This window comes from Centroberyx affinis, unplaced genomic scaffold (assembly GCF_046629955.1).
Source record: "Centroberyx affinis isolate AG114_WGS23_722 - 3 ecotype Tasmania unplaced genomic scaffold, CSIRO-AGI_Caff_v1 ptg007216l_1, whole genome shotgun sequence".
NCBI lineage: Eukaryota > Metazoa > Chordata > Actinopteri > Beryciformes > Berycidae > Centroberyx > Centroberyx affinis.
In genome coordinates, this window is record NW_027283647.1 from 2,501 (window position 1) to 25,343 (window position 22,843).

Below are 22,843 nucleotides of genomic sequence, written 5' to 3' on the forward strand. Positions count from 1 at the left end.
CCAAACATCCAACCAGACATCCAACCAAACATCCAGCCACACATCCGACCAAACATCCGACCAAACATCCAACCAAACATCCAGCCAGACATCCAACCAAACATCCAGCCAGACATCCAACCAAACATCCAGCCACACATCCGACCAAACATCCGACCAAACATCCAACCAAACACCGCACGTGTCAGTAAAATACCAATAAATCATCACAGATTCATCCGGCAGCACTTTAAATTACAGTACACTAATTACAGGGTAATAACTGTAATTACAGAGAAATTATCTGAAAGTAACTGCTAATTTCTGGTAATAATGAGTAATTATAATGTGTAATTTCTCAGTTAAATTTGTATTTCTGGTGATAATGTGTCATTGTAATAACTATAATTATTATAACAACTAAGTAATAAATATTTATTATTCTGCCCATTTATAGTTTCACAACTTTAATGAGCTGTTCAGTCAGACACAGACTGCTTTAGATACTTTGGTTCTTTGTTTTGGTTTTAAATTCACTTCCAGGAAGAAATAAAAAAGCTCTTAGAAAGTCTGAATTTTGACAGATTCAGAGACCTGCAGATTCAGTTTGTTCTGGTTCCTCCTCACTCTTAGATCCGGGCGATAATCCAATATTCTGGTTTATGGTCTTTCAGTGGAATCATATGGTGATGATATGGTGATTTGGGGAAATCATGACACTCAATTCTGCTGTCTGAACTGACGAGAACAAGCAAACTAATTTTATTTAAACACTCTGGGAAAATTAGGTATGAAACACCTAAAATTACCATTCGGTTCAGTGGGATGAACATTAATTTGATTTATATAAACATACCTTATTAGTCTAGTAGGAAGGTGGGGTCCCCATGCACCCCACTGATATATTTTTCTAACTTAGTTTTTTGTAATCCTCAAGGTGTCTAGTAAACAAATTTTGATGTTCCCAACTCAAAATATTGTCCCAAGGGTCCGTTTCGCGGCCATCTTTGCGGCCATCTTGGATTTCCGACAAAAATTGAAAATCGACATAACTTTTGAACTAGACATCATACAGAGACAAATGACCCCATTTTTCTGTGTAATTTTGGCATGAGGAATTGATTGAGAGTGTTATTATCATGATTTTAACAAATTAAATACATTAAAACTTGAAAAATATGAAAAAGATTAATTTACACTCAAAATCCTGCATGGGTACCCCATCTTATTCGACTAGAAGGACTTCCTACTCGACTATATGGTTGTGGTGATATTGCTCTCTGTGTTTCCTGTTGCAGCTACGCAGACTTCCTGACTCCCTACATGAACTCAGTTCCTGCTGTCATCGCCAAAGCTTCAGCCATCCACAACCCCATCATCTACGCCATCACACACCCCAAGTACAGGTAACACACATATAACGCATAATCAATAACAGCAGTGGTGGTTTATTATCAGCGACATCACAGGTTTACAAAAGACAGCTGTCGGTAAAAACACTGCCGTGCTGTGACATTAAAAAGTAACAGTAAATCCAATAAAATAAATATCTTCATTAAAACATCAAAGCATTTTTAAAAGGTTTTCAGAAGAATGTGAAATGTGAAAATGCAATTTGAAGCTCACAAGCATGTATGCATCTATACATAATTGTTTTATAGCTTTAAGATGGCATTAATTAATAAAAGATTAATCGTAATCGACACTTTGGCAATACTGTTTGTGACATTCATGCCAATAAAGCGAATGGAATTGAATTGATTAATGATAAGATGTCTGATCTTACCATCCAGGAAATAAAGAGTGTTGCAACCGTATAAAATGTTTAAATAATGTATTTTCACTGTCTTTCTACTACTAAAAAGCTAAAAACATGAATTATTCTAGTGTCTGAAATACATCTATCTATTAGATGAAAATTTGTATTGAGAAAATTAACCTTTTTATTGCAGTTTACAATTCAGTACAATTCCTCCTAACCTGAATCTAAAATTCTTAATCCAATTTAACTCTCAAACCAAATCCTAACCTTAATTTTTACCCTAATCTAAACCTAGTCCTAATTCTAAAATTAATCATAAACCCAATTCCTAATCCTAAATTAGGTCTTTAAACAAGTGAAGAACGGCTAAAAGAACCTCACTTCGCAAAATGTTCTTCACTCTGACGCTGTAAAACTCAAACTGTCTGTCACAAGGACAGAAGTACAAGAACACACACACACACACACACACACGCACACACACACACACACACACACACACACACACACACACACACACACACACACACACACACACACCTCTTCCATACAGGAAGGTAAGGGACAGCAGTATGTTTTCTTCAGCCTGGTTCTCACAGAGTTTCTCATTTAAAACAGATTCCACCTGCAGATAAACTCGTGACCTCTGACCTGCAGGCTGCTTTGGGTCGCTGCTCAGACTCGACACAAATTTTCTCCTCTGTAGAACAAATCCTGAATAAATAAAGATTACATAAAGACTAGATGTAAACCCACAGGGACGTCTGCATGTCCTAGATTTTAATCAGACAGTAAAGTGAAAGATATCTTCATGGGAAATGTACAGTATGCAATCTGAGTTCAGACATTCAGACAGAACAGAACAGAATACTTTATTATCCCACAGGGAAATCTGTTTCACATGTAAAGTTTTTTAAAGGATAAGGCCGGTGTTTTTTAATGCATTTCTTACCATCAACAAATCCTGTGAAAATAACAAAATCAACAATGTGTTTGCTCTCCTCCCGTTACTTTCTGACTTCCCACGTTCCGTTTTTAGCCGTCAACCCAGAAGTCATTGGCTCCAACTGTAAGATAAAAACCTTTAAATTCAGCTCACAAAGACATAGTTTACATTTTAAAAATCGCTAACTGTTACCATGAAAAGTCAGACTGTTGTAGTTATTACCAAATCAAATTCAAATGGGAACAAATTCTTCATTACGCCGGGGGACTATTTTCTGTGCTACAGAACTACATTAAAAAACACCAGCCTGCTCCTTTAAGGCATTTCACTGTCTGTTAGTATGGAAGGCCATTTCTGCCAAAAAATCATGAAGTGAGATGTTTTCTCAATATTATGAATTAGCATCTCCTAATTATTACTTAGTATCTCATATAGTATTACATAATATATGAATAATAATATTGAGAAAAAAAATCTCACTTGATGATGAAAAAAAAAATGTGCTGGATGTTTTTTTAACAGGTCGCGGAAACGGGCTTCCACATGTGAGTGATGGACGATCTGCTGATCTCACAATACGATTCAATCCAACCAGGATCCGATGTGATCAATAAAAGTTCAGTGACAACAAAGTCTGACTGTGCAGAATTCTGTTTATTTCTGAGACTCAAATCTTTCCAGCGATGCCATTGGCTGCTAGAATGTAAACAACAATTTAAAATGTCATTACAAAGTGACAATAATATAATCTGGATGGAGAGCTTGTGAAACTGTGATGGTCAAGAGTCTCATTAGTGATTACTACAGCAGAATAACATGGAGCTGATATCACCATTCATGTTCCTGACAGCAGAATAACATGGAGCTGATGTCACCATTCATGTTCCTGACAGCAGAATAACATGGAGCTGATATCACCATTCATGTTCCTGACACACCATACAGATTTTTGTACTGAGATATATTGAATTTTGATAAATCGTCCCATCACTACTATCTATTCAGGAGAATCTGAGCATGTGTTATATAACAGGATCTGCATACTGTGAATTTGGGTCAGACATGGGTTGGGTAAATGTTTATCCCGCCTCACCTCTCCGCTCGCTCGCCTGATTTCCTGTCGTTTAATTCTGTTAATGTGATACGAACCAGTGAAGCGTCACACTGTGGGAAAACTGATCAAAGCATTCAATTAACCTGAATGTGAACTGAACTGGAGAGTATTAAACACACACACACACACACACACACACATGCTATGGCTTAATACAGGACACCTGACCTTGGTTGTTAATTGTGTGCATCAGCATCACATAACAGGTGAGAGAAAGTCTCCAAAAAAATCTGTTATGAAACCGTTGATGTCTTCTGTCTTTTCCTAACAGCCTGTTGTCTTACAACAGAACCTGTGACATCATGAAGGAACAGTAGAGAAAGAGTTGACACTGCAAGAAAAAATAATAAATCAAATTTGCTGGGGCGTCATGGAGGCCTCAGTGCATACCCAACCCGGTCTCACGGCAGTTTGTGAAATAGTCACGAAATTTAATCTATTGATTCGTGTTCATGGACATGATTTTTCCACTTTTTTTCGTGACACTCGGCACAACTTTCAAACTAATGTATTTCAATTGGAAGTATCTTTTGTGCCTGCAGCACTTTTTTTTTTCTGTCAGTCGGGACTCAGGCAGTAGTGTGACATTGAAATAAAACGGTGGCCAGTCAGGGTGTTGTGGTCGGGGGGGCGGATGGGCGAATACCTTTGCCTTCGATGCTGATTACCGGGGTTCAATTCCCAGCGTGTTCAAAGCACATTTCACCTTAAGCCACATTTGAATTTTTAACAAACGTTTTTCTTATTTAACCATGACCAAACCATTCTCTTAACCTTAACAAGTTGTTTTAGTTGCCTAACCATAACCGTAACACAAGTTGTTTTATTTGCCAAACGTACGTTTTCAAATTCGTGGTGGAGGAACGTAACTCAGGTCGTGGTGGAGGAACGTTTTTTAGGTCGTGTTCATTTCACAAAAAAAAATGGCAAAATCGTGTCCATGTAAACAAATCAATAGATTACATTTTCGGGACTATTTCACAAACTGCCGTGAGACCGTGTTGGCAAACCACAGGTGTTAACGTCCATTGTGAGAATCCGGCCTGGGACCTGCAGTATGTCACATGTCATCCTCTATCTCCTTTGATCTATCTAATAAAGGCAAAAAAAAAAAAAAAACGGCAAAAAAAAATCTGAAATGAAAAGAAAATCCCATTTGCTGTCATGCTGCAGCCAGTGGAGGTCAGAGGCAGAGGCGATACAGGCAGAACACTCACCTCTGGATGGCCTCACTCAGGTCCTCATTCACTGCAGCTGAGTGTCAGACCTGTCAGACAGCAGCAGGTCTGACAGCAGGGAAACCCGGTGCTCAGGTCTTTACTTCAAGAACAACAGCAGGTTCAGATGTCTGACACCAGGCTGCACAGTCTGCAACCACACACACACACACACACTGCTGTTTCTACTGCAACTGTTTGGTTTCTCCCATTTTAATTAAAGGACAAATACTGGCTAAATATACTCTCTCTCTCTCTCTCTGTCTGTCTGTCTGTCTCTCTCCCCCTCTCTGTGTGTGTGTCTCTCTCTTCCTCTGTCTCTCTCTCTCTCAAATTCAAATAAAAAAATGCTTTATTGTCAATAATGACAAGTCAGTGTTGCCAAAGCAATGAGATGAGAGCAATGACAACAAAACAATGTTGTATGAGCAACAACAACAATACAGTTTTGATTAAAATAATTACATATCCAGTGAAGAATGTGTTTATACAGAATTAAATAAATAATAAAAAACATAAGCAATATGTGAATGACTTATGAAATTTAACTCACCCCCTCTCTCTCTCTCTCTCTCTCTCTCTCCCTCTCTCTCTCTCTCCCCCTCCCTCCCTCCCTCCATCTCTCTCTCTCCCTCTGTCTCTCTCTCTCCCCTCCCTCCCTCCCCCTCTGTCCCTCTCTCTTTCTCCCCCCCTCCCTCTCTCCCTCCCTCTCCCCCTCCCTCTCTCTGTCTCTCTCCCCCTCTCTCTCTCCCCCTCCCTCCTCTCCCCCCCCCTCCCTCCCTCTCTCTCTCCCTCTCTCCCCCCACCCCCCCCTCCCCCTCTCAGGGTAGCGTTAGCAAAGTACATCCCCTTCCTGGGCGTGCTGCTGTGTGTTCGACCTCGTGACCTCCGCTCAGCCAGCAGCAGCTTCGTGTCGACCCGCCGCTCCACCGTCACCAGCCAGACCTCTGACATCAGCGGCCAGTTCAGACGCCAGAGCACCGGCAAGTCCCGCCTCTCCTCCGCCTCCGACAGCGAATCGGTGAGTCCGGCTCTGTGCGGTGGACGACTGCGGGACTTTCCCTTACAAAGTAAAGCGTTACTGTAATCACATTACTTTCTCCTGTTCCAGTTCCAGTAATCACATCACAGTTACTGATCTAACGGATCGGTCGGTACTTCTTCTTTAAAGGTTAAATGTGGAATATTTCTGCTTTACTGAAGTATAATATGACCAGTAAATATCAGCAGGTGTTTGAGTGGCAGAGAGTGAAACACAGTGAACAGATTTTGTGCATTCAGAAACAAAGGAGCGGCCCGAGGCTGAAGGCTGCTGCCACACCAGGGTCCTTCAAAAATCTGTCAGTTTGTTTTTGTCTCGCTTATCAGCAACAAACACACATCGGAAAATATAATTTGAGACTTATCACTAATCGGTAGGGTGTATAATCCTCCAAACAGCTTGAATTTTAACGGACCGGCCCATTTCTGTGCCGGGGAAGTGGAGTACTTTATTACTACTTTTAAGAAAAGTTAATTTATCAAATTTTTCCAGTAATCTTGAAGGAAACGTAGTGGAATGTGGAATCAAGCTTTGGGCTTTATGTTTTTAGGGCTGCAGGCGGTCTAGAGGTCGAAGAAACAGGCTTGTTACTTGAAGGTTGCTGGTTTGAATCCCTGGACCAGCTGGGAACTGTTGGTGGGAAAAGTGAAGGAGTGACGCTCTCCCTTTCCTCAACAACCACCGTTAAAATGTTAAAGTGCCCTAGAGCAAGGCACTTAACCCCCAACCTCCTGTCCAGTTTCCCTGGATAAATGAAGGATAAATAGAATAAATAATAACACTGAAATAATAAAATAAGTGTGTTGTCTGTGTTGATGTGTATTATTGTCTAACCAGAAGAGTGTGTGTGTGTGTGTGTGTGTGTGTGTGTGTGTGTGCAGGGCTGGACGGACACGGAGGCGACCTGTCCAGTATGGGCTCCAGGCCGGCGAGTCGTCAGGTCTCCTGTGACATCAGCAGAGACACGGCCGAACTCCCCGACTTCAAACCCTCCTCCTCCTCCAGCTTCAAGTCCAAGATAAAGAGCCACGACTCGGGAATCTTCGAAAAGGTAAAGAAGACTTTCTCTCCTGGAAAACAAATCCTCAACAAAACACATGAAGACTGGTGTAAAGCCATAGAAATGGACAGTTGATCTACACAAGGGTGGAAGACTTGACTCCAAGTCAGTCTCAAGTCCTGAGGCTCAAGTCTCACATCAAGTCCCAAGTCTAAATGTAGATTACCAAGTCAAGCCCAAGTCAAGTCCATGTCATTAATGTCAAGTCAAGTCTAAATGTAGAACAGCAAGTCAAGTCAGAACAAATCAAGTCCAGTCCAGTATCAATTTAATATCTTAAAGAAAACTAAATATCTAGGACTTTTCAATGCAATATGGTTTAATAGGATAAAAACTTGGTAAGAGCATCATGAGTTTGATTTCTATAATCAGTTTCAACTTCAATAAATTCAATCATTCCATACAAATTCAGAAAACAGAATTTAAATTCAGTCGTCTGCTGGAACAAATCTCATCACTTTCTAAATGACTTGTGCATCATTTTCTACACATTTCCCTGTAATCCGGTCTGACAGGTTTGTATCTGTGGGAACTGCTGAGTGTTTGTCCGAGTCGACCTTCATCAGAACAGCCAGCGTGAAAACAGCAGGACAGGATCACAGAGAGAGAGAGTTCACTTCTCAGGACGTTTCACCCTCAGTTCACATATTAAGAATTTAGCTGATGCTCTGAAGTGAGTGAGAATGACTGTGCAATTCAGTAAAACATGTAAAGAAAGATCTCTACGAACCAGTAATCCCTTAAAATAACTCTACATTTACATTAATTCGCCACCTTAATCCCCTTAGAATTAATTAAGGGAGATATTAATGGAGGAGACGCCATCAAAACCTCCTTAAACGCCCCTTAATTTTTAACTGCATAGTTTCTAATTTAATGTAAAGTTCAGGGAGACAGGAACTTTCCATTAATAACTCATTAATAACCTGTAAACCTGCACAAAAGGTATTAAAAATCCCCTAATTTCTAGTGTCTCTGTGAATCGACCCATGAATAAATCCCTTAAAAACCCCTGATACTAACCTTACTTTTTTAATGGATAAATAATGTTAATGTAATAAGAAATTAAGGACATTTCAGGGATAAAGTGAAGGTGTAGTGAGGTTCTGGTCGTGGCAAAGCAACTACAGAAAAGGAAAAAATTTAGAAAAATGGAGCTGTTTCTTAGAGTGTGCAGTGTTTTTTTTTTTTCCATAGTACAGTTCACTAAACGATTCCATATGATTCGATACGATGCAACAGGATTCGATACGATTAAATATGCTTCGATACGGTACGATTTGATACGGTACGATTTGATACGATACGATTTGATACGATACGATTTGATACGATACGATTTGATACGATACGATTTGATACGATACGATTTGATACGATACAATGTGATACGATACGATTTGATACGATACGATTTGATACGGTACGATTTGATACGGTACGATTTGATACGATACGATTTGATACGATACGATTTGATACGATACGATTTGATATGATACGATTTGATATGATACGATTTGTTATGATACGATTTGATATGATACAATGTGATATGATACGATTTGATATGATACGATTTGATATGATACAATGTGATATGATACGATTTGTTATGATACGATTTGATATGATACAATGTGATATGATACGATTTGATATGATACGATTTGATATGATACAATTTGTTATGATACGATTTGATATGATACGATTTGATATGATACAATGTGATATGATACGATTTGATATGATACAATTTGTTATGATACGATTTGATATGATACAATTTGATATGATACGCTTCGATATAATACGCTTCGATACGACACGATTCAATACGCTTCGAAACAATTCGATACGATTCGATATGATTCGATACGATACAATTCGGTACGATACGATACACTTCTATGTGATACGATGCAATTCGCTACGATGCGATTTGATATGATACGCTTCAATATGATAGGATATGATTCGACATGATACAATATGCTACGATATGCTTCGATAAGACACGATTTGATACACTTCGAAACAATTCAATATGATTCGATTCAATTCGAAACAAAACGATATGATTCGATATGATACGATACCATTCGGTACGATACGCTTCGATACAATAGAACTTTATTGTCAGATAAGTCTGGGGGGTCAAGCGATGATTTATGGGATAGAAAAAAACATGTTTCTGCAGTACAAATTTATTATCATGTCTATTTTGTATAATTTTTCTCAAATTTTGGCTTTTTCTTCTGAAATACAGAATAGTCTTCAGTCTCTAGGCTTCCTCTGATCAAATCAAATGAAATGAAACGACCTGAAAAGGGAAAATCCTCCTTCTGTGGTTGAGCTGTTCACCATCCTGCATGTGAGGCCTGTGATGGAGGCTCCGCTTCGCTTTAAGGGGTCAACAAGCAAAAGAGGTTGAGAATCACTGTTGTAGATCACAAGGGTCACCTGAGGAGTGACCTCACAGGAGCCAAAAGGATTCTGGGTAATCCCTCCTGTTAATCTGCCGCTCTTTGTGTTTTTGACAAAGTGGAGGCTCTTTAATCTGCTCAGTTTGCTTTTCAGGCTGAATTAGAAAATCCTCTTTGTCTTTTCATATGGAGTTTGACTGAAAGCTGTCAGTGTTTTGTAACAGTGTGTTATAACTGTAGGTGAGACTGATGTTTCTGACATGTGTTCCTCTGATCTCATTTGCCTGGCTGATGCTGATAACTTTGATTAAAATCAGATTTATGTTTTTCTGACCTCCATTCATCCAGGCAGGGTTGACTGTGTCTGTCTGTTGGAGTGACAGTGAGATTCAGCCGGTCGCTCGTCTCTGTTCTTGTTGTTCCAGACTTCTCATGATGCAGACTTCTCCCTGGCAGGAGGCGGCGAGCGCGGCAGCATCCCCAATGTAAGTCCGGTCTGCTCTTCATGTCAGTATTCACACCGGAAATAAGAGAGAAAAATAACAAGCTTATGCCTTTAACAAACAAAGAAAACAAAAACTATGGTTTGTTATTGACGTTTTATAGAGGCAATAAGCCACTAAGCAGCTTTGAAACAGCAGTAACACTGTTTTAATGGAAAAGAACCAGCTCAAATTATCTATATTCTTTCAATCAATAATTAAATAAAAATAAATTCCCTTTTGCAACATAGTTCTTGAACAGTAGCTGCATTAATACTATATTTAAATCAATATTTAAATAAACTGCCATCACAGGTGTGTTATATATTAGAATATCTAGTATATAAAAGAATGATTATACGGTCATAATATTAATATTAATATATAATTAGCTGGTATGGGGTCACAGGTGTTTATATTACAATACTACTTAATATTTTAATTAACTGGTATGTAGTCTGGTGTGTGTTTATTATAATATTATTTCATTAATATTTCAATTAAGTAGTATTGAGTCACAGGTTTATCAGGTATTTTACACATTTCACTGTTCATTCAGCCAATCAGAACTCAGCTGCAGCTACACCTGTTGTTCCCACATCTGTATCTGTTTCCTCATATCAGACTTGGCTTCTGTCCTGGTGTGTTATTATGTAAAGCAACATGGCCGCTGCCCCCCCCCCCCCCCATAATATGAAACAAATTATATATTGTATCATATTAGATTATATTTGATGTGGTCCATTACAATGGAAATGGGTTTTACTGACCCATCTAAAGATGAAAATTGGGATGATGTCCCAATTTCTCTTTTCATTCCTTCTGTCTTTCTTTCTTTCTATTCATCCATCTATCTATTCTTGTCTCTGATAAATAGATGGTTGACAGACAGAATCCCTGCAGTGTAATTATTATAAATGTCAGCGGTGGGGGGGGGGGGGGGGTGAGGGATGCTGCCAGTAGGTGTTTAGTTTTAAAGTCACGGCTGATGGTCGTCTGATTAAAACAAGAACAGAACAGAACAGAACAGAACAGACAGGAGATGAGATGAGATGAGATGAGATGAGATGAGATGAGATGGAGCGACTTACAGACTGCAGCTCTGATGTCTCTGATGTTTGTTTTCTCTTTTAGAAACAGATCTGAGCAGCTCTTACCTTCCATCACCACTTTCTGCCACAGTGCTCCTCTAAACTCACCTCATTTTAAAAATACGTCAAACTACGTACATCTGTCAACCATCTATTACTGTAATCAGAGACAAGAATAGATAGATGGATGAATAGAAAGAAAGAAAGAAAGAAAGAAAGAAAGAATGAATAGAGAAATTGGGATGTCATCCCAATTTTCTTCTTTAGATGGATCAGTAAAACTCATTTCCATTGTAATGGACCACATCAAATATAATATAATATGATACAATATATAATATAATTAATATGTTTTAGCAAAATAATTGCAAGAAATTATTGTAAAGCAGTAAAACAACTGTAAAATAGCAACTAGCAAAATAGTAAATTAAATAGAAATATATAATATAATATAATATAATATATGATAATATAATATACTAAAATAATTACTAGTGAACCAGTACAATAATCTAATATAAAATAATATGATAAAATATCGGCATTTTGTAGTAAACTAGTAAAATGAAGTAATAAGTCAAATAGAATAGAATAGAATAGAATAGAATAGAATAGAATAGAACAGAACAGAACAGAACATGACGTTTGTCCTTCTGCTTGACAGAGTGATTTTGCAGACGGTCATGTGACGCGGGGCACGATCGGTCGGATCCCGAGCATCGTGGTGACCCTGGAGTCCAGCCCCTTCCTGCCCGTCGGCCGGAACGGCTCTCGCCCCGCCCGCCCCCGGCCGGCCAACGGCAGCGCGGGGGCGGGGCCTGTCTCCAGGGAGACGCCGCAGGGCTCCGCCCTCCCGTCCGGCGCCGGCGACCCGTCGGCCGCGCTCATCTGACCCCGAACGGTCAGGCAGAGAGAGTCCGCCTCAGACTCGCCACGCAAAAACAAAAACCACCTGAAGAATAATTTGATCTGGAGTCGATCTGACAGCTCAGAGAAATGATTCACAAACCTGCAGCCGCTTTCCTGTTCGTTCTTCTTCTGGGTTTACAGAGGGCTGTTGTTGTTGTTTCCTGTTACGTTTCCAAACCATGACCTAACAACAGGAAGCGCTATGCATTATGGGTTAAACATGCTGTGAATCATGGGTTAAAGGAAAAATCCACCCTAAAACACTTGAGAGTAGCTAAACCCAAATCTGTGGTGAAGCCTGACATCTACTGGTGAAAAGTGAGGTACTGAACTGGCCATCTGCTATTGGCTGATCTTTGGTGCCAGGTGATGATGTCACCTTCTATAGAGTACAACAGGTGATGACATCACCTGGCACCAAAGATCAGCCAATAGCAGATGGCCATTTCACTAGCATGCTGTTTACCATTAGATGTCAGACTTCACACAGAGACCTAAAACACAGAGAGTACAGTTCAGGTTGGACTGACATCTACTGGATAAAACATGGTATTGCACTCTGCTATTGGCTGATCTTGGTTACCTGTGATGTAGGTCACATGTTTTGTCATTGTTTGTCATGGATCAGCCAATAGCAGAAATTCAGTAGCATGTTTTTTGAAACATGGTCTCTGTGTTTGGTTTCCCTTTAAAACCTTGCATCTCTGGCTCCATTCAGTAGTTAGTTGTGTTTTTCTTCTTGGTGGATAACCGGCCAATCGTAGACGAGGTGACGTCACCTCCAGATGTTTCCAGCAGCTCCAGTGGAGTTTGATATGAGAAAATGTTTCAGGATGTAAAACCTCAGCGGTAAACGTCAGGTTTTGGTGTCAGTCCCTCAGAATCAAAGAGCGAGGGCTTCTTTCTAGAGCCGCCATTTTGCACCGAGAGACGTTCAACAATCATACAGGGAGAGATCCATCAGAGAAGAGGAGAGAGACCAGTTTCTCCACCCACAGGAGCGGGAGAGAGACCAGCATGCACTGCAGCAGAGAGACAGGCTGGGGGTCTTGCTCTTACTAGTACTAAACCCACAGCTGAATCATCACACCTTCAGGCTATTTCTACACCCGATACGCCCACCTGTGAGTGAAAGCAACAAGTTAATACCCCTTCTCTGGGGGTTGGTGAAAGGCATTCTGGGAAATGTAGGAAATCACTGACAGAAGAAGAAGTAGACAAGGCAGGTTGAGGGAAAGTGGGTTCACCAGAAACTAAACCACAGCACAGTGTTTTGAACATCACAGATTGATTAAATCTAAACATAAGATTCTCTGAGGCTGGATTTTTCCTTTAAGTAAAAGTTTTACCCCCAAAAAAGTCATTTCCTGCACCGAATTTGTGACCAACCAATGAAATGGCTGCTCCTGTGTGGCTTTTGTGGTTTTATGGTTCACTTGAAATTTTGATAAACCAATGTATAAATGCAAAAAAAAGCAAGAATTCAACCTGACTCAGATCAATACAAACAGACTGTAGGTTTGAAAACGCCACAAACTTGTATTTTTTTTTCTTAGATAAATTGGATTGGGACAAGTGAATTCTTCTCTTGCTTCATGACAACAAAACAGATTTTTAAACGTTAATACAAGATGAAATTATGTGTTGAGATGAGCAGCGCATCGTGCAACTTTTCTACGAGCCTCGAGGTTTTCCTCTTCCTCCTCTCAGTGTGTCGTGTTCCTCCTCTCGCCTGTCTGTTGTTTTTGGTTTGTTTGTTTGTTTGTTTGTTTGTTTCTCCTCAGCAGAAACACACGACAACATGCAAACTCCAGCTGAAGCTTCTCAGTGTTTTCAGTGTGAGGAAACTCAGGACCCGCAGGCCATGAAACCCAGTCTGCACTCCTCTGTCCTGCAGTGGAAGAAGGCTGCAACATGAGATTTTGTATAAATAAAATGAGATTTTGTCATTTTTGTTAGTTGGTGTTAGGATCAGAAAATAAACTGGTAACACTTTACAATAAGGGTTCATTAATTAAGGGTTAGATAATGCTTAATAAGCATGAACTAACCCTTAATTAACAGTTAACTAATGTGTCTGGTAATAATTTACTAATGGTGTTCATGTTAACTAAGGTATTAATTTACACATTATTAAAGATGACTATTAAATAATGTGTAAATTAATACCTTAGTTAACATGAACACCATTAGTAAATGATTACCAGACACATTAGTTAACTGTTAATTAAGGTTTAATTAATGTTTATTAAGCACTAACTAACCCTTAATTAATGTACCCTTATTGTAAGGTGTTACCAATAAACTTAACTTCTCATTAAGTCAACAAAAACAAACAAAAAGCCATATTTTCAGATTTCTCTCTGTTTTCTCAGTTTATCGCTGTTATCGCAAACACACAGCGGTGATGTCATGTGTTTGGTGATGTCATGTGTTTGGTGATGTCATCCTGACTGAGAAAAATGTGGCTTTTTGTTTGTGTTTGTGGACTTAATGAGAAGTTATCTCCTCACAGCAGAAAACTGTGATTTTAGTTTGTGTGTTTAAGTGTTTTTTACTGGACAGCCGAATGACTTGTCAGAAGAAATCTGAAAATGTGGCTTTTTGTTTGTTTTTTGTTTGTTTGTTTGTTTGTTTTTTGATGATAAAGATTTGCAGTAGTGTTTCAAACAGCCAACAACGCAAATATACCTGAAGATACCGAACTCTGTGTGTGTGTGTGTGTGTGTGTGTGTGATAGAGAGAGAGAGCGAGAGAGAGAGAGAGTTCTGGCTTGCTTTAAAAAAGGGTTTCAGTTTGTTCAGTATATTTTTGCCAAAGTGCAACATCTATTTAAAATAAAAATCATTATCAAGCAAGAAAATTACAGATACTAAATACTTTAAAGACTTTAAATCCAGAAACAAAATCCTTAAATCCATCTGAACTTTTCTCCTCATGTAATCGAAACGTTTCCTGAAATTATTCCTGAGATCTGTGAACGCACTTTTCTAGATATTTAAGTATTTTTAACTTTTTCTTTTCGGTTTGTTGTTGTTTCTGTTTCTGTTTCTGCAAAAATGAACTTGTTCAGTTATTGTATCTCGTCTCCAGACTTATCACGCTTATTTTAGGATTTTTTTTTTTTTAGTGAAATCATCTCACTGCACTGGCAGCACTTTCTCAGGAGAATGCAACTTGTTTCAGGACATTTTCTTGGTAAAAAGTAAAATTGTTTTGGAGAAAGTTTCTTGTTTGCAGATTTTCTTCATTGTTTTATGATGGTTTCTTGAAAGAAGTCGGAAGCCGAGAACAGCCGTGCTTGCAATTTTTTTTTTAATGTCGTTATCTCGAGATCACAAGTTAATTATTTTGTTATCTCGAGATAACAAAGCTCATTTTCTCGAGATAACGGGTTAATTTATCTCATGATCTTGAGAAAACAAAAGGACGATTTCTCGAGATAACGAGATAATTTATCACAAGAAAACGACTTTTGTTTTCTGGAGATCACAGGATCATTATGGAGAACTGGAAAATGAGAGTCTGGTTCATTTGATCACAGCTGATTTCAGCCTTCAGATCACTGTCATGACTGTCAGGAGGATTCAGAACTGCTAGTGTTGGACTGATCTGAATGTTTTCTCTAACAGAAAGACACAATGCAGTTTCTGCCTTAGACCTTGACTGAAGTCCAGTCTGATGTATTGATCAGTAATGGATACTCATTGATCCGACATTTTCATCTTAAATCAGTTGCTACAGTTGTCCAGACGCCATCTCTGCATGCTGGCATGGCTCCTGATCTCTGATAAACATTATAAGTAATAAGAGGAAACGACATTTTGTTTTCTAGTGATAACGGGTTGAGTATCTCGAGATAACAAAGCTCGTTTTCTCGAGATAACGAGATAATTAACTTGTGATCTCGAGATAACAGCATTAAAAAAAACGTCCGTTCTCAGCTTCCGTACATATTGGCCTGAATCAACTGAAATTTACTGAAACCAGCAGATTATCTGCCAGTGCAGTGAGATGATTTGACTGAAAATATCATGAAAGAAGCTGATAGGTCTGGAGACAAGAGAACATCCCTGGACAGCTTGTGATGTTTTGCAGTGTGTTTCAGTTTCAGTCTGTTTCTGCTCCTCTGTGTTGTGTGGCAGTGGACTGTACAGTGTATTCAAAGTGTTTTCTGGTGCAGAGCGTGTTGTGGACTGTGACTGATGTTGTCGGTGTTTGTACGGAGGCCCAAAAGGGACATTAGTGTTGATTGTAACGCAGCTGTTGATAAGCAGCCTGACCCGCCTGTGTAAAGTCACCTGTACATTCCCTTCACGTCTTTCTGAATGTTTCTATGAAATAAAACAGAGATCTATGATAATATTCTGAATCCATAACCGCTGTTTTCCACATTTTGAGAGAAATTTTTACTTTTGTTTATTGGTTGATATTTAAAACACTTGTATGCATCCTGAAATTATCCAAAAAAAAAATCCTTATTTCCATGATGGTACTTGGTCTTAATTTCATTCTGGACTCAAATCAGTGAGTTTATCTTCGAAAAGAGTTTCTGCACTCAGACACCTGAGGTCATAGAGAGTAAAAATTAACAAAAATAATGAATTCAATTCCAGAGAGGAAAATTAAAGGCAAACACAATTAAGATAAGAAGAACTTTATTGATTCCAGAGGGCAAACTGGGTGAAAACACAATAATGAAAAGATCTTTCTGCAGAGTCTCTGACCTTTACAGTGTGAAAATCAATTTTGAATATGAATCTGACAGACAGACAGACAGACAGACAGACAGACACACAGACAGACAGACACACAGACAGACACAGACAGACACAGACAGACAGACAGACAGACAGACAGACAGACAGACACAGACAGACACAGACAGACACACAGACACACAGACAGACAGACAGACAGACAGACAGACACAGACAGACAGACAGACAGACAGACAGACACACAGACAGACAGACAGACAGACAGACACACAGACAGACAGACAGACAGACAGACAGACAGACAGACAGACAGACAGGGAAATTGATACTTTTCCTGACTGGATTCTTTACATTTTAGAGAAACAGAATGATGGATTTGAGGCTATGATGTTTTTACCCAAAATGGAATATAAAACTAGATGAAACTGTAATGATCGTCTCTCCTGCAATACAAACACTGAATGATGCAGAAAGTAGTTTCAAGAACAAAAACAGACAGAGCAGCACAGTTAAAAGTTGATTATGGAACCAAACTGTGTTCAGATATCCCCAGAGCCTAAAAAAGTCTGAAAAAAAATTATCGAGATTTAAGGCCTTAAAAAAATCAGTTATCATAGGTTTTATTTCTTCACCATGTGTTGTCAGGTTTCTCAGATGAATCAGAACAGAGTTAGCAGTTCAATCTGCTTCCTCTGCTTTACTAAACACATTTGAATATTAATTTCCTGCTGTTCTTTTTCCTTTTTCTGCCCGTTTATATTTTCACAACTTTCCTCAGCTGTTCAGTCAGAAACAGGCTGCAGACCGCTGTGGTTCTGTGTTTTGGTTTTTAAATTGGACTTAAAGCTCCATATTCTCCACTCTCCAGAGTTTTATTTTGTGTCTTGAGGTCCATTCAAAGCTGTGTGTGTGGTGTCAGTAGAGATGGAAATTGATAAGATTTTATTGATACCAATGCCATTATCGATTCTGCTTATCGGTCCGATTCTTTATCGATTCCCTGATTGATTCCCGATCAATTTTCTGTGTGGAAAATAAAGTAGGCCTACACAGGTTTTCAGCATCAACGCAGCTGTTTAATTATCTCTTGAGTCTGAACACAGTGTAGAATGTCTGCCTAATAACATTTGAACATGTTAAAATAAATTACAATGCTCCTTTTCTTAAAAGGACATAACTTGGAAAACAAATATAAAACTGACTGATAAAATAAACAATTCTTCTTTAGAAAAATAGGCATGTATGCCTAGTAACATTTGAATAAATTACAATACTCCTTTTCAAAAGGGAATAAGCTTGAACCAAATATAAAACTGGCACATAAAATCAACAATGCAAGGCAACTGCAATACCCAACTGTCAGAAAAAACATGGCGGCATCGATAAAAGGAATTGATAACCTTGGAGGCATACGATTCCGATGGATCGAACAATTTGGAACCGGTTCTCGATTCCCATCCCTAGATGTCATGAACCAAAAACTCTCTCAATCCATTTCTCCACGTTCATTTTCCAGCATCTCTCTGAGCCTTACCAAGAACAGGCCGTTTCTGTCTCCGTGTCTTTAAGGCTCATTAATATTAACGACCCCTCCGTTCCGATCGGCTAACCGTTTCCAGAGTGAAACGTGAGACTCCGCGGCCCGGCGGCTACAGGTAGGGAAAACTCTCCGGTAATAAACAACGACAACCGCTCAACCGCTTTGAAAAAAACACTTTGTTAGTCTATTATTTCTTACAGAAATGATAATGAGCGAACCTTTGTGACGCCACAAAGTTACGGAAGTCCAAACGGCTCGTTTGGATAGATAGACCATCCAACTCCTTTATCATCACAGAGGAGAGGAGAGTCCTGCTTTACATGATGTGGGACCTTTAAATTCAACTTAAAAAGTCTGAATGTGTCTTTCTGTCTGTGACTTCCTGTCTGAACTCTCCTCGCTCAGACTTGATGTTTCCAGATGTTTCCTCTGCAGATGGAGCAGCTGGACTCTGCAGTGTAAAATAATTGATGAATATAATGGAAGTGAATATAAATGCAGGTTGTTTCATACGTTTCTCAGTGTGTGTGTTTCCTTCTGGAGGTTCTGCTGTCTGAAGATGAGAAGAAGAGTTTATTGTAGATTTGTTCTCCTGTCTGCTTCAGTGTTCTTCTTATTTATTTTTCTAAATAAATATCTGTTACTCTCTGAGTTCACTGTGGACAGACTTTCATTCAGTTTCACTCTTTATTATATTATTATAATATCTGATATCCATCTCCCTCCTTCCATCCTCCTCTGTTTCTATTCCTGCATCTCCCTTCATCTTCCATCCTTCTCTTTCTCCTCCCTCCATCTTCCTCCTCCCTCTTTCCTCCTCTCCATCCTCCTCCTCTCTCATCCTCCTCAACTCTCTATCCCGCTCCTCTCTCCATCTTCCTCCTCCATTCTCCTCTCTCCTTCCCGCTCCTCTCTCCATCCTCCTCCTCTCCATCCTCCTCCTCTCCATCTTCCTCCTGTCTCCGTCCATCCTCCTCCACTCCTCTCCATCCTCCTCCTCATCTCTCTATCTTCCTCTCCAAACTCCTCCTCATCCCTCCATCTTCCTCCTCGTCTCTCCAGCCTTCTCTCTCCATCCCCCTCCTCCTCTTTCTATCCTCATCCTCCTCTCTCCATCCTCCGCTCTTCCTCCATCCCCCTCTCTCATCCTCCTCATCTCTCTATCCTGCTCCTCTCTCCATCTTCTTCTTCCTCTCTCCATCCTCCTCCTCACTCCATCCTCCTCCTCCTCCTCCCTCTATCCTCCTCTCCATCCTCCTCCTCATCTCTCTATCTTCCTCCTATCTTCAAACTCCTCCTCATCCCTCCATCTTCCTCCTCATCTCTCCAGCTTTCTCTCTCCATCCTCCTCCCTCCATCTTCATCCTCATCTCTCTATCCTCTTCCTCATCGCTCAATCCTCCTCTCTCCATCCTCCTCCTACTCTTTCTATCCTCCTCCTCTCTCCATCCTCCTCCCTCCATCCTCCTCCTCTCTCTATCCTCCTCTCTATCCTCTTCCTCCCCTCTCCATCCTCTTCCTCTCTCCCTCCATCCTCCTCCTCTCCTCTCCTTGCCTCCTCTCTCCCTCCATCTTCCTCTCTCATCCTCCTCATCTCACTATCCTGCTCCTCTCTCCATCTTCTTCTTCCTCTCTCCATCTTCCTCCTCTCCATCTTCCTCCTGTCTCCCTCCATCCTCCTCCACTCCTCTCCATTCTCCTCCTCATCTCTCTATCTTCCTCCTCTCTCCAAACTCCTCCTCATCCCTCCATCTTCCTCCTTGTCTCTCCAGCCTTCTCTCTCCATCCTCCTCCCTCCATCTTCCTCCTCATCTCTCTATCCTCTTCCTCTCTCTCTCCATCCTCCTCTCCTCTCCATCCTCCTCCTCCTCTCTCTCCAGCCTGTATCACTCTGTTAGTTATCCATATAATTCCTGTGTATTTATTGTACTTGGTGATTTTTAATCCAGACTGAACCTTCAGCTGTGTCGCCTCCTGCTGGTCGGGGTTTGAACTACAGAGTTCAGCTCAGGACTTTTTACATTTCACACTTTAGTTGTTTCTGCACCTGTTCTCCAGACAGACTGCACTGAGGCCAGCAGGAGAGTCAGCTTCAGGTCCTGCATCAACATTACAAGCAGTAAGGAGGTCAGAGGTCAGGGGTCAGGGGTCTCAGCAGTATTTACACAACAGAGAGTCCGCATAAGAGCAAGAGTGGAAGTAACTCATTACAGTTACTCTTGTTACTGTAATTAAGTGGCTTTTTCATGTAATTGTACTTTGAGTATTCCTTGAAATCAGTAATTTTACTTCAGCATGTTTTCACTGAACTTTTGTACTTTGCTACATTTTAAATCACATCCATTACAGCTTAAAACTTTGGTATTTTCTCCATCAGAAACTGTCAGTCAGCCGAGAAGAGAAGAGAAATCTGGTTTTACTTTATTTTGTAAGTTTGTAAATTATTTATACTTGTGTTTTGGAGTAGAGACTAGAGACTAAAGACAAGACAGTTTACTGTGTCACAGTAACCTACATTTGGAAACAAATCCACCTTATCACACTATTCACTTTTACTGAGAACGTTACTGAATGGATCTACAGCCACACCACAACAAGCTGACTCAGCTGCTCTCTGCTGACAGCTGCTTCAGACACATTTACACTTTATTCACTAACACACAGTTCTACAATTCTACATTCTTGTCCACCTGCAGACTTAACCATTGGCATATGCTTATTTATAAGACTATTCTTGGTCTGCTTCCATCTTACCTACAGATCTACATCCTTCAAAAAAGTATGGAAAGTTATTGTCTTCGCTCCCGGGACTTATTCCTACTATCTGTCCCTAAAGTCCGTACTGAACTGGGAAAAAGGGGTTTAGCTTTGCTGCTCCCTCTGCTTGGAATCAGTTGCAAAATGACCTGAATCTTCGGGAGCTGGTCTCACTGGATGCATTTAAAGTGTTTCTAAATGACTTGGAAGCAAGCACATCTGGCTGTAGATGTTTTGAATGTGGATGAATGTTTCTTGATATCTCTTATGATTCTGTAATTTGTTCTTTGTTTTTGTTTTAAATTGTTATATGTTTGTTTTATGTCTGCAACCGTGTAACTGTGCTGCTGCCCGTCTTGGCCAGGACACTCTTGAAAAAGGGATTTTTAATTTCAATGAGACTCCACTCCTGGTTAAATAAAGGTTAAATAAATAAAAATAAATACAGTGTTCATCCATCATGGAGACTCAGCTGGCTGGTGATGAAACTGTAAAGCTTCTATATGGCCAAAATTTACACCGTGAGAAACTCCCAGACAGACGGAGGTTTAACTGGCTGTGAAATGCTTTGATCCCCCCCCCCCCCCCCCCTCCTCCTCCTCCTCCTCTATATCTCCTGCATGGATATACAGCAGATTCCTCTTATCTCATTAGCTCAGCTGGCAGACAGAAAATAGCTTCTTATCACACAGGTTCAGTCAGTCAGGCAGCAGCCGGGGAAACAGGAATAAAACCCTGCATGTTTCTGTTTCCTCTGTGGAAGTGTTCATTCATCTGTTATCTGCTATTTTTATTCCGTCCTCACTCATCCTCTCTATCTTCATCTACTGTACACTGATCATCCTCTTTACCTGTTGTGTTGCTGTCTGTCTCCTGTTCTCTGCTGTTTGTCATCTATCTGTAGTGTCTGTGTTTTGATCTGGATTGTGAGTTTTCCCCACAGCGATCCATCAGTTTTCTCTCTTCTCATCTGATCTGGGGTTTGACTTGTTGTTGTTGTTCTGTTTTTTTTATTGTCTGTCTGTTCAGTTTTTTGTAGCTTTTGGTGTGAAAAGCATATGTTTTAATAACGTTTCATATTCTTCTTCTTCTTCTTCTTTCATTCTTTTCATTACTGTTCAGGAAGCTGTTGTGCTTATGGTCAGTCCTTCAGTGAGACTGGCGGCAGGTGTGCAGGTTCAGTTAGTAGACTTCAAAAAGTCTTTTAAAAGAAATCCTTATCAAAAGATGGATACCCCCCACATACTCTATCTATTAATCAGTGGATATCTTCCTTTCATAATGTACTAGACTTACAATTGTCAACTACATCTGCAAACAATGCTAAAGGAGAAACATTAGAGGCTGTTAAAAGAGCTGCTGACCATGTGATATATTTTATGGAAAATATGATTGTAGATAGGCCTATGTGTATATTTTTATGCGAGGAAGGGCGAGTTTGAGGGTGTACATGCCTAGTTTTGTGTACAATTATGATATGTTATATTAATATGTGTATGAATAGATGAACTTCTACGATTGCAGATAAGCAACACTATCTATATTATTCATGAAGCGGCAAGAGGGGTGGGGGGGGTAGGGTGTGGGAGGCAGAGTGGGCAAGGGGATGGCTCCTTGCCCCCCCTTTCTTTTTTGTATTTATGTGTGTATAATTTGTATATTTGTATGTTTATGCCACCTTGTGAGGATGGCGTGGAAACTAGCCATCCTCCCTATCCTCAATTAGTGGAACTAATAAAAAGTTGGTCACTTTTTAAGGCATTTATTAAGCTGCTCTGCTCACCAACATGTCAC

At 39.9% G+C, this 22,843-nt stretch overlaps 1 pseudogene; it reads left to right on the top strand.

Moving 5' to 3' along the window:
* Window positions 1-12,014, top strand: part of LOC139639397 (melanopsin-A-like) — a 14,129-nt pseudogene extending 2,115 nt beyond the window's left edge.
* Window positions 12,015-22,843: the final 10,829 nt, after the last annotated feature.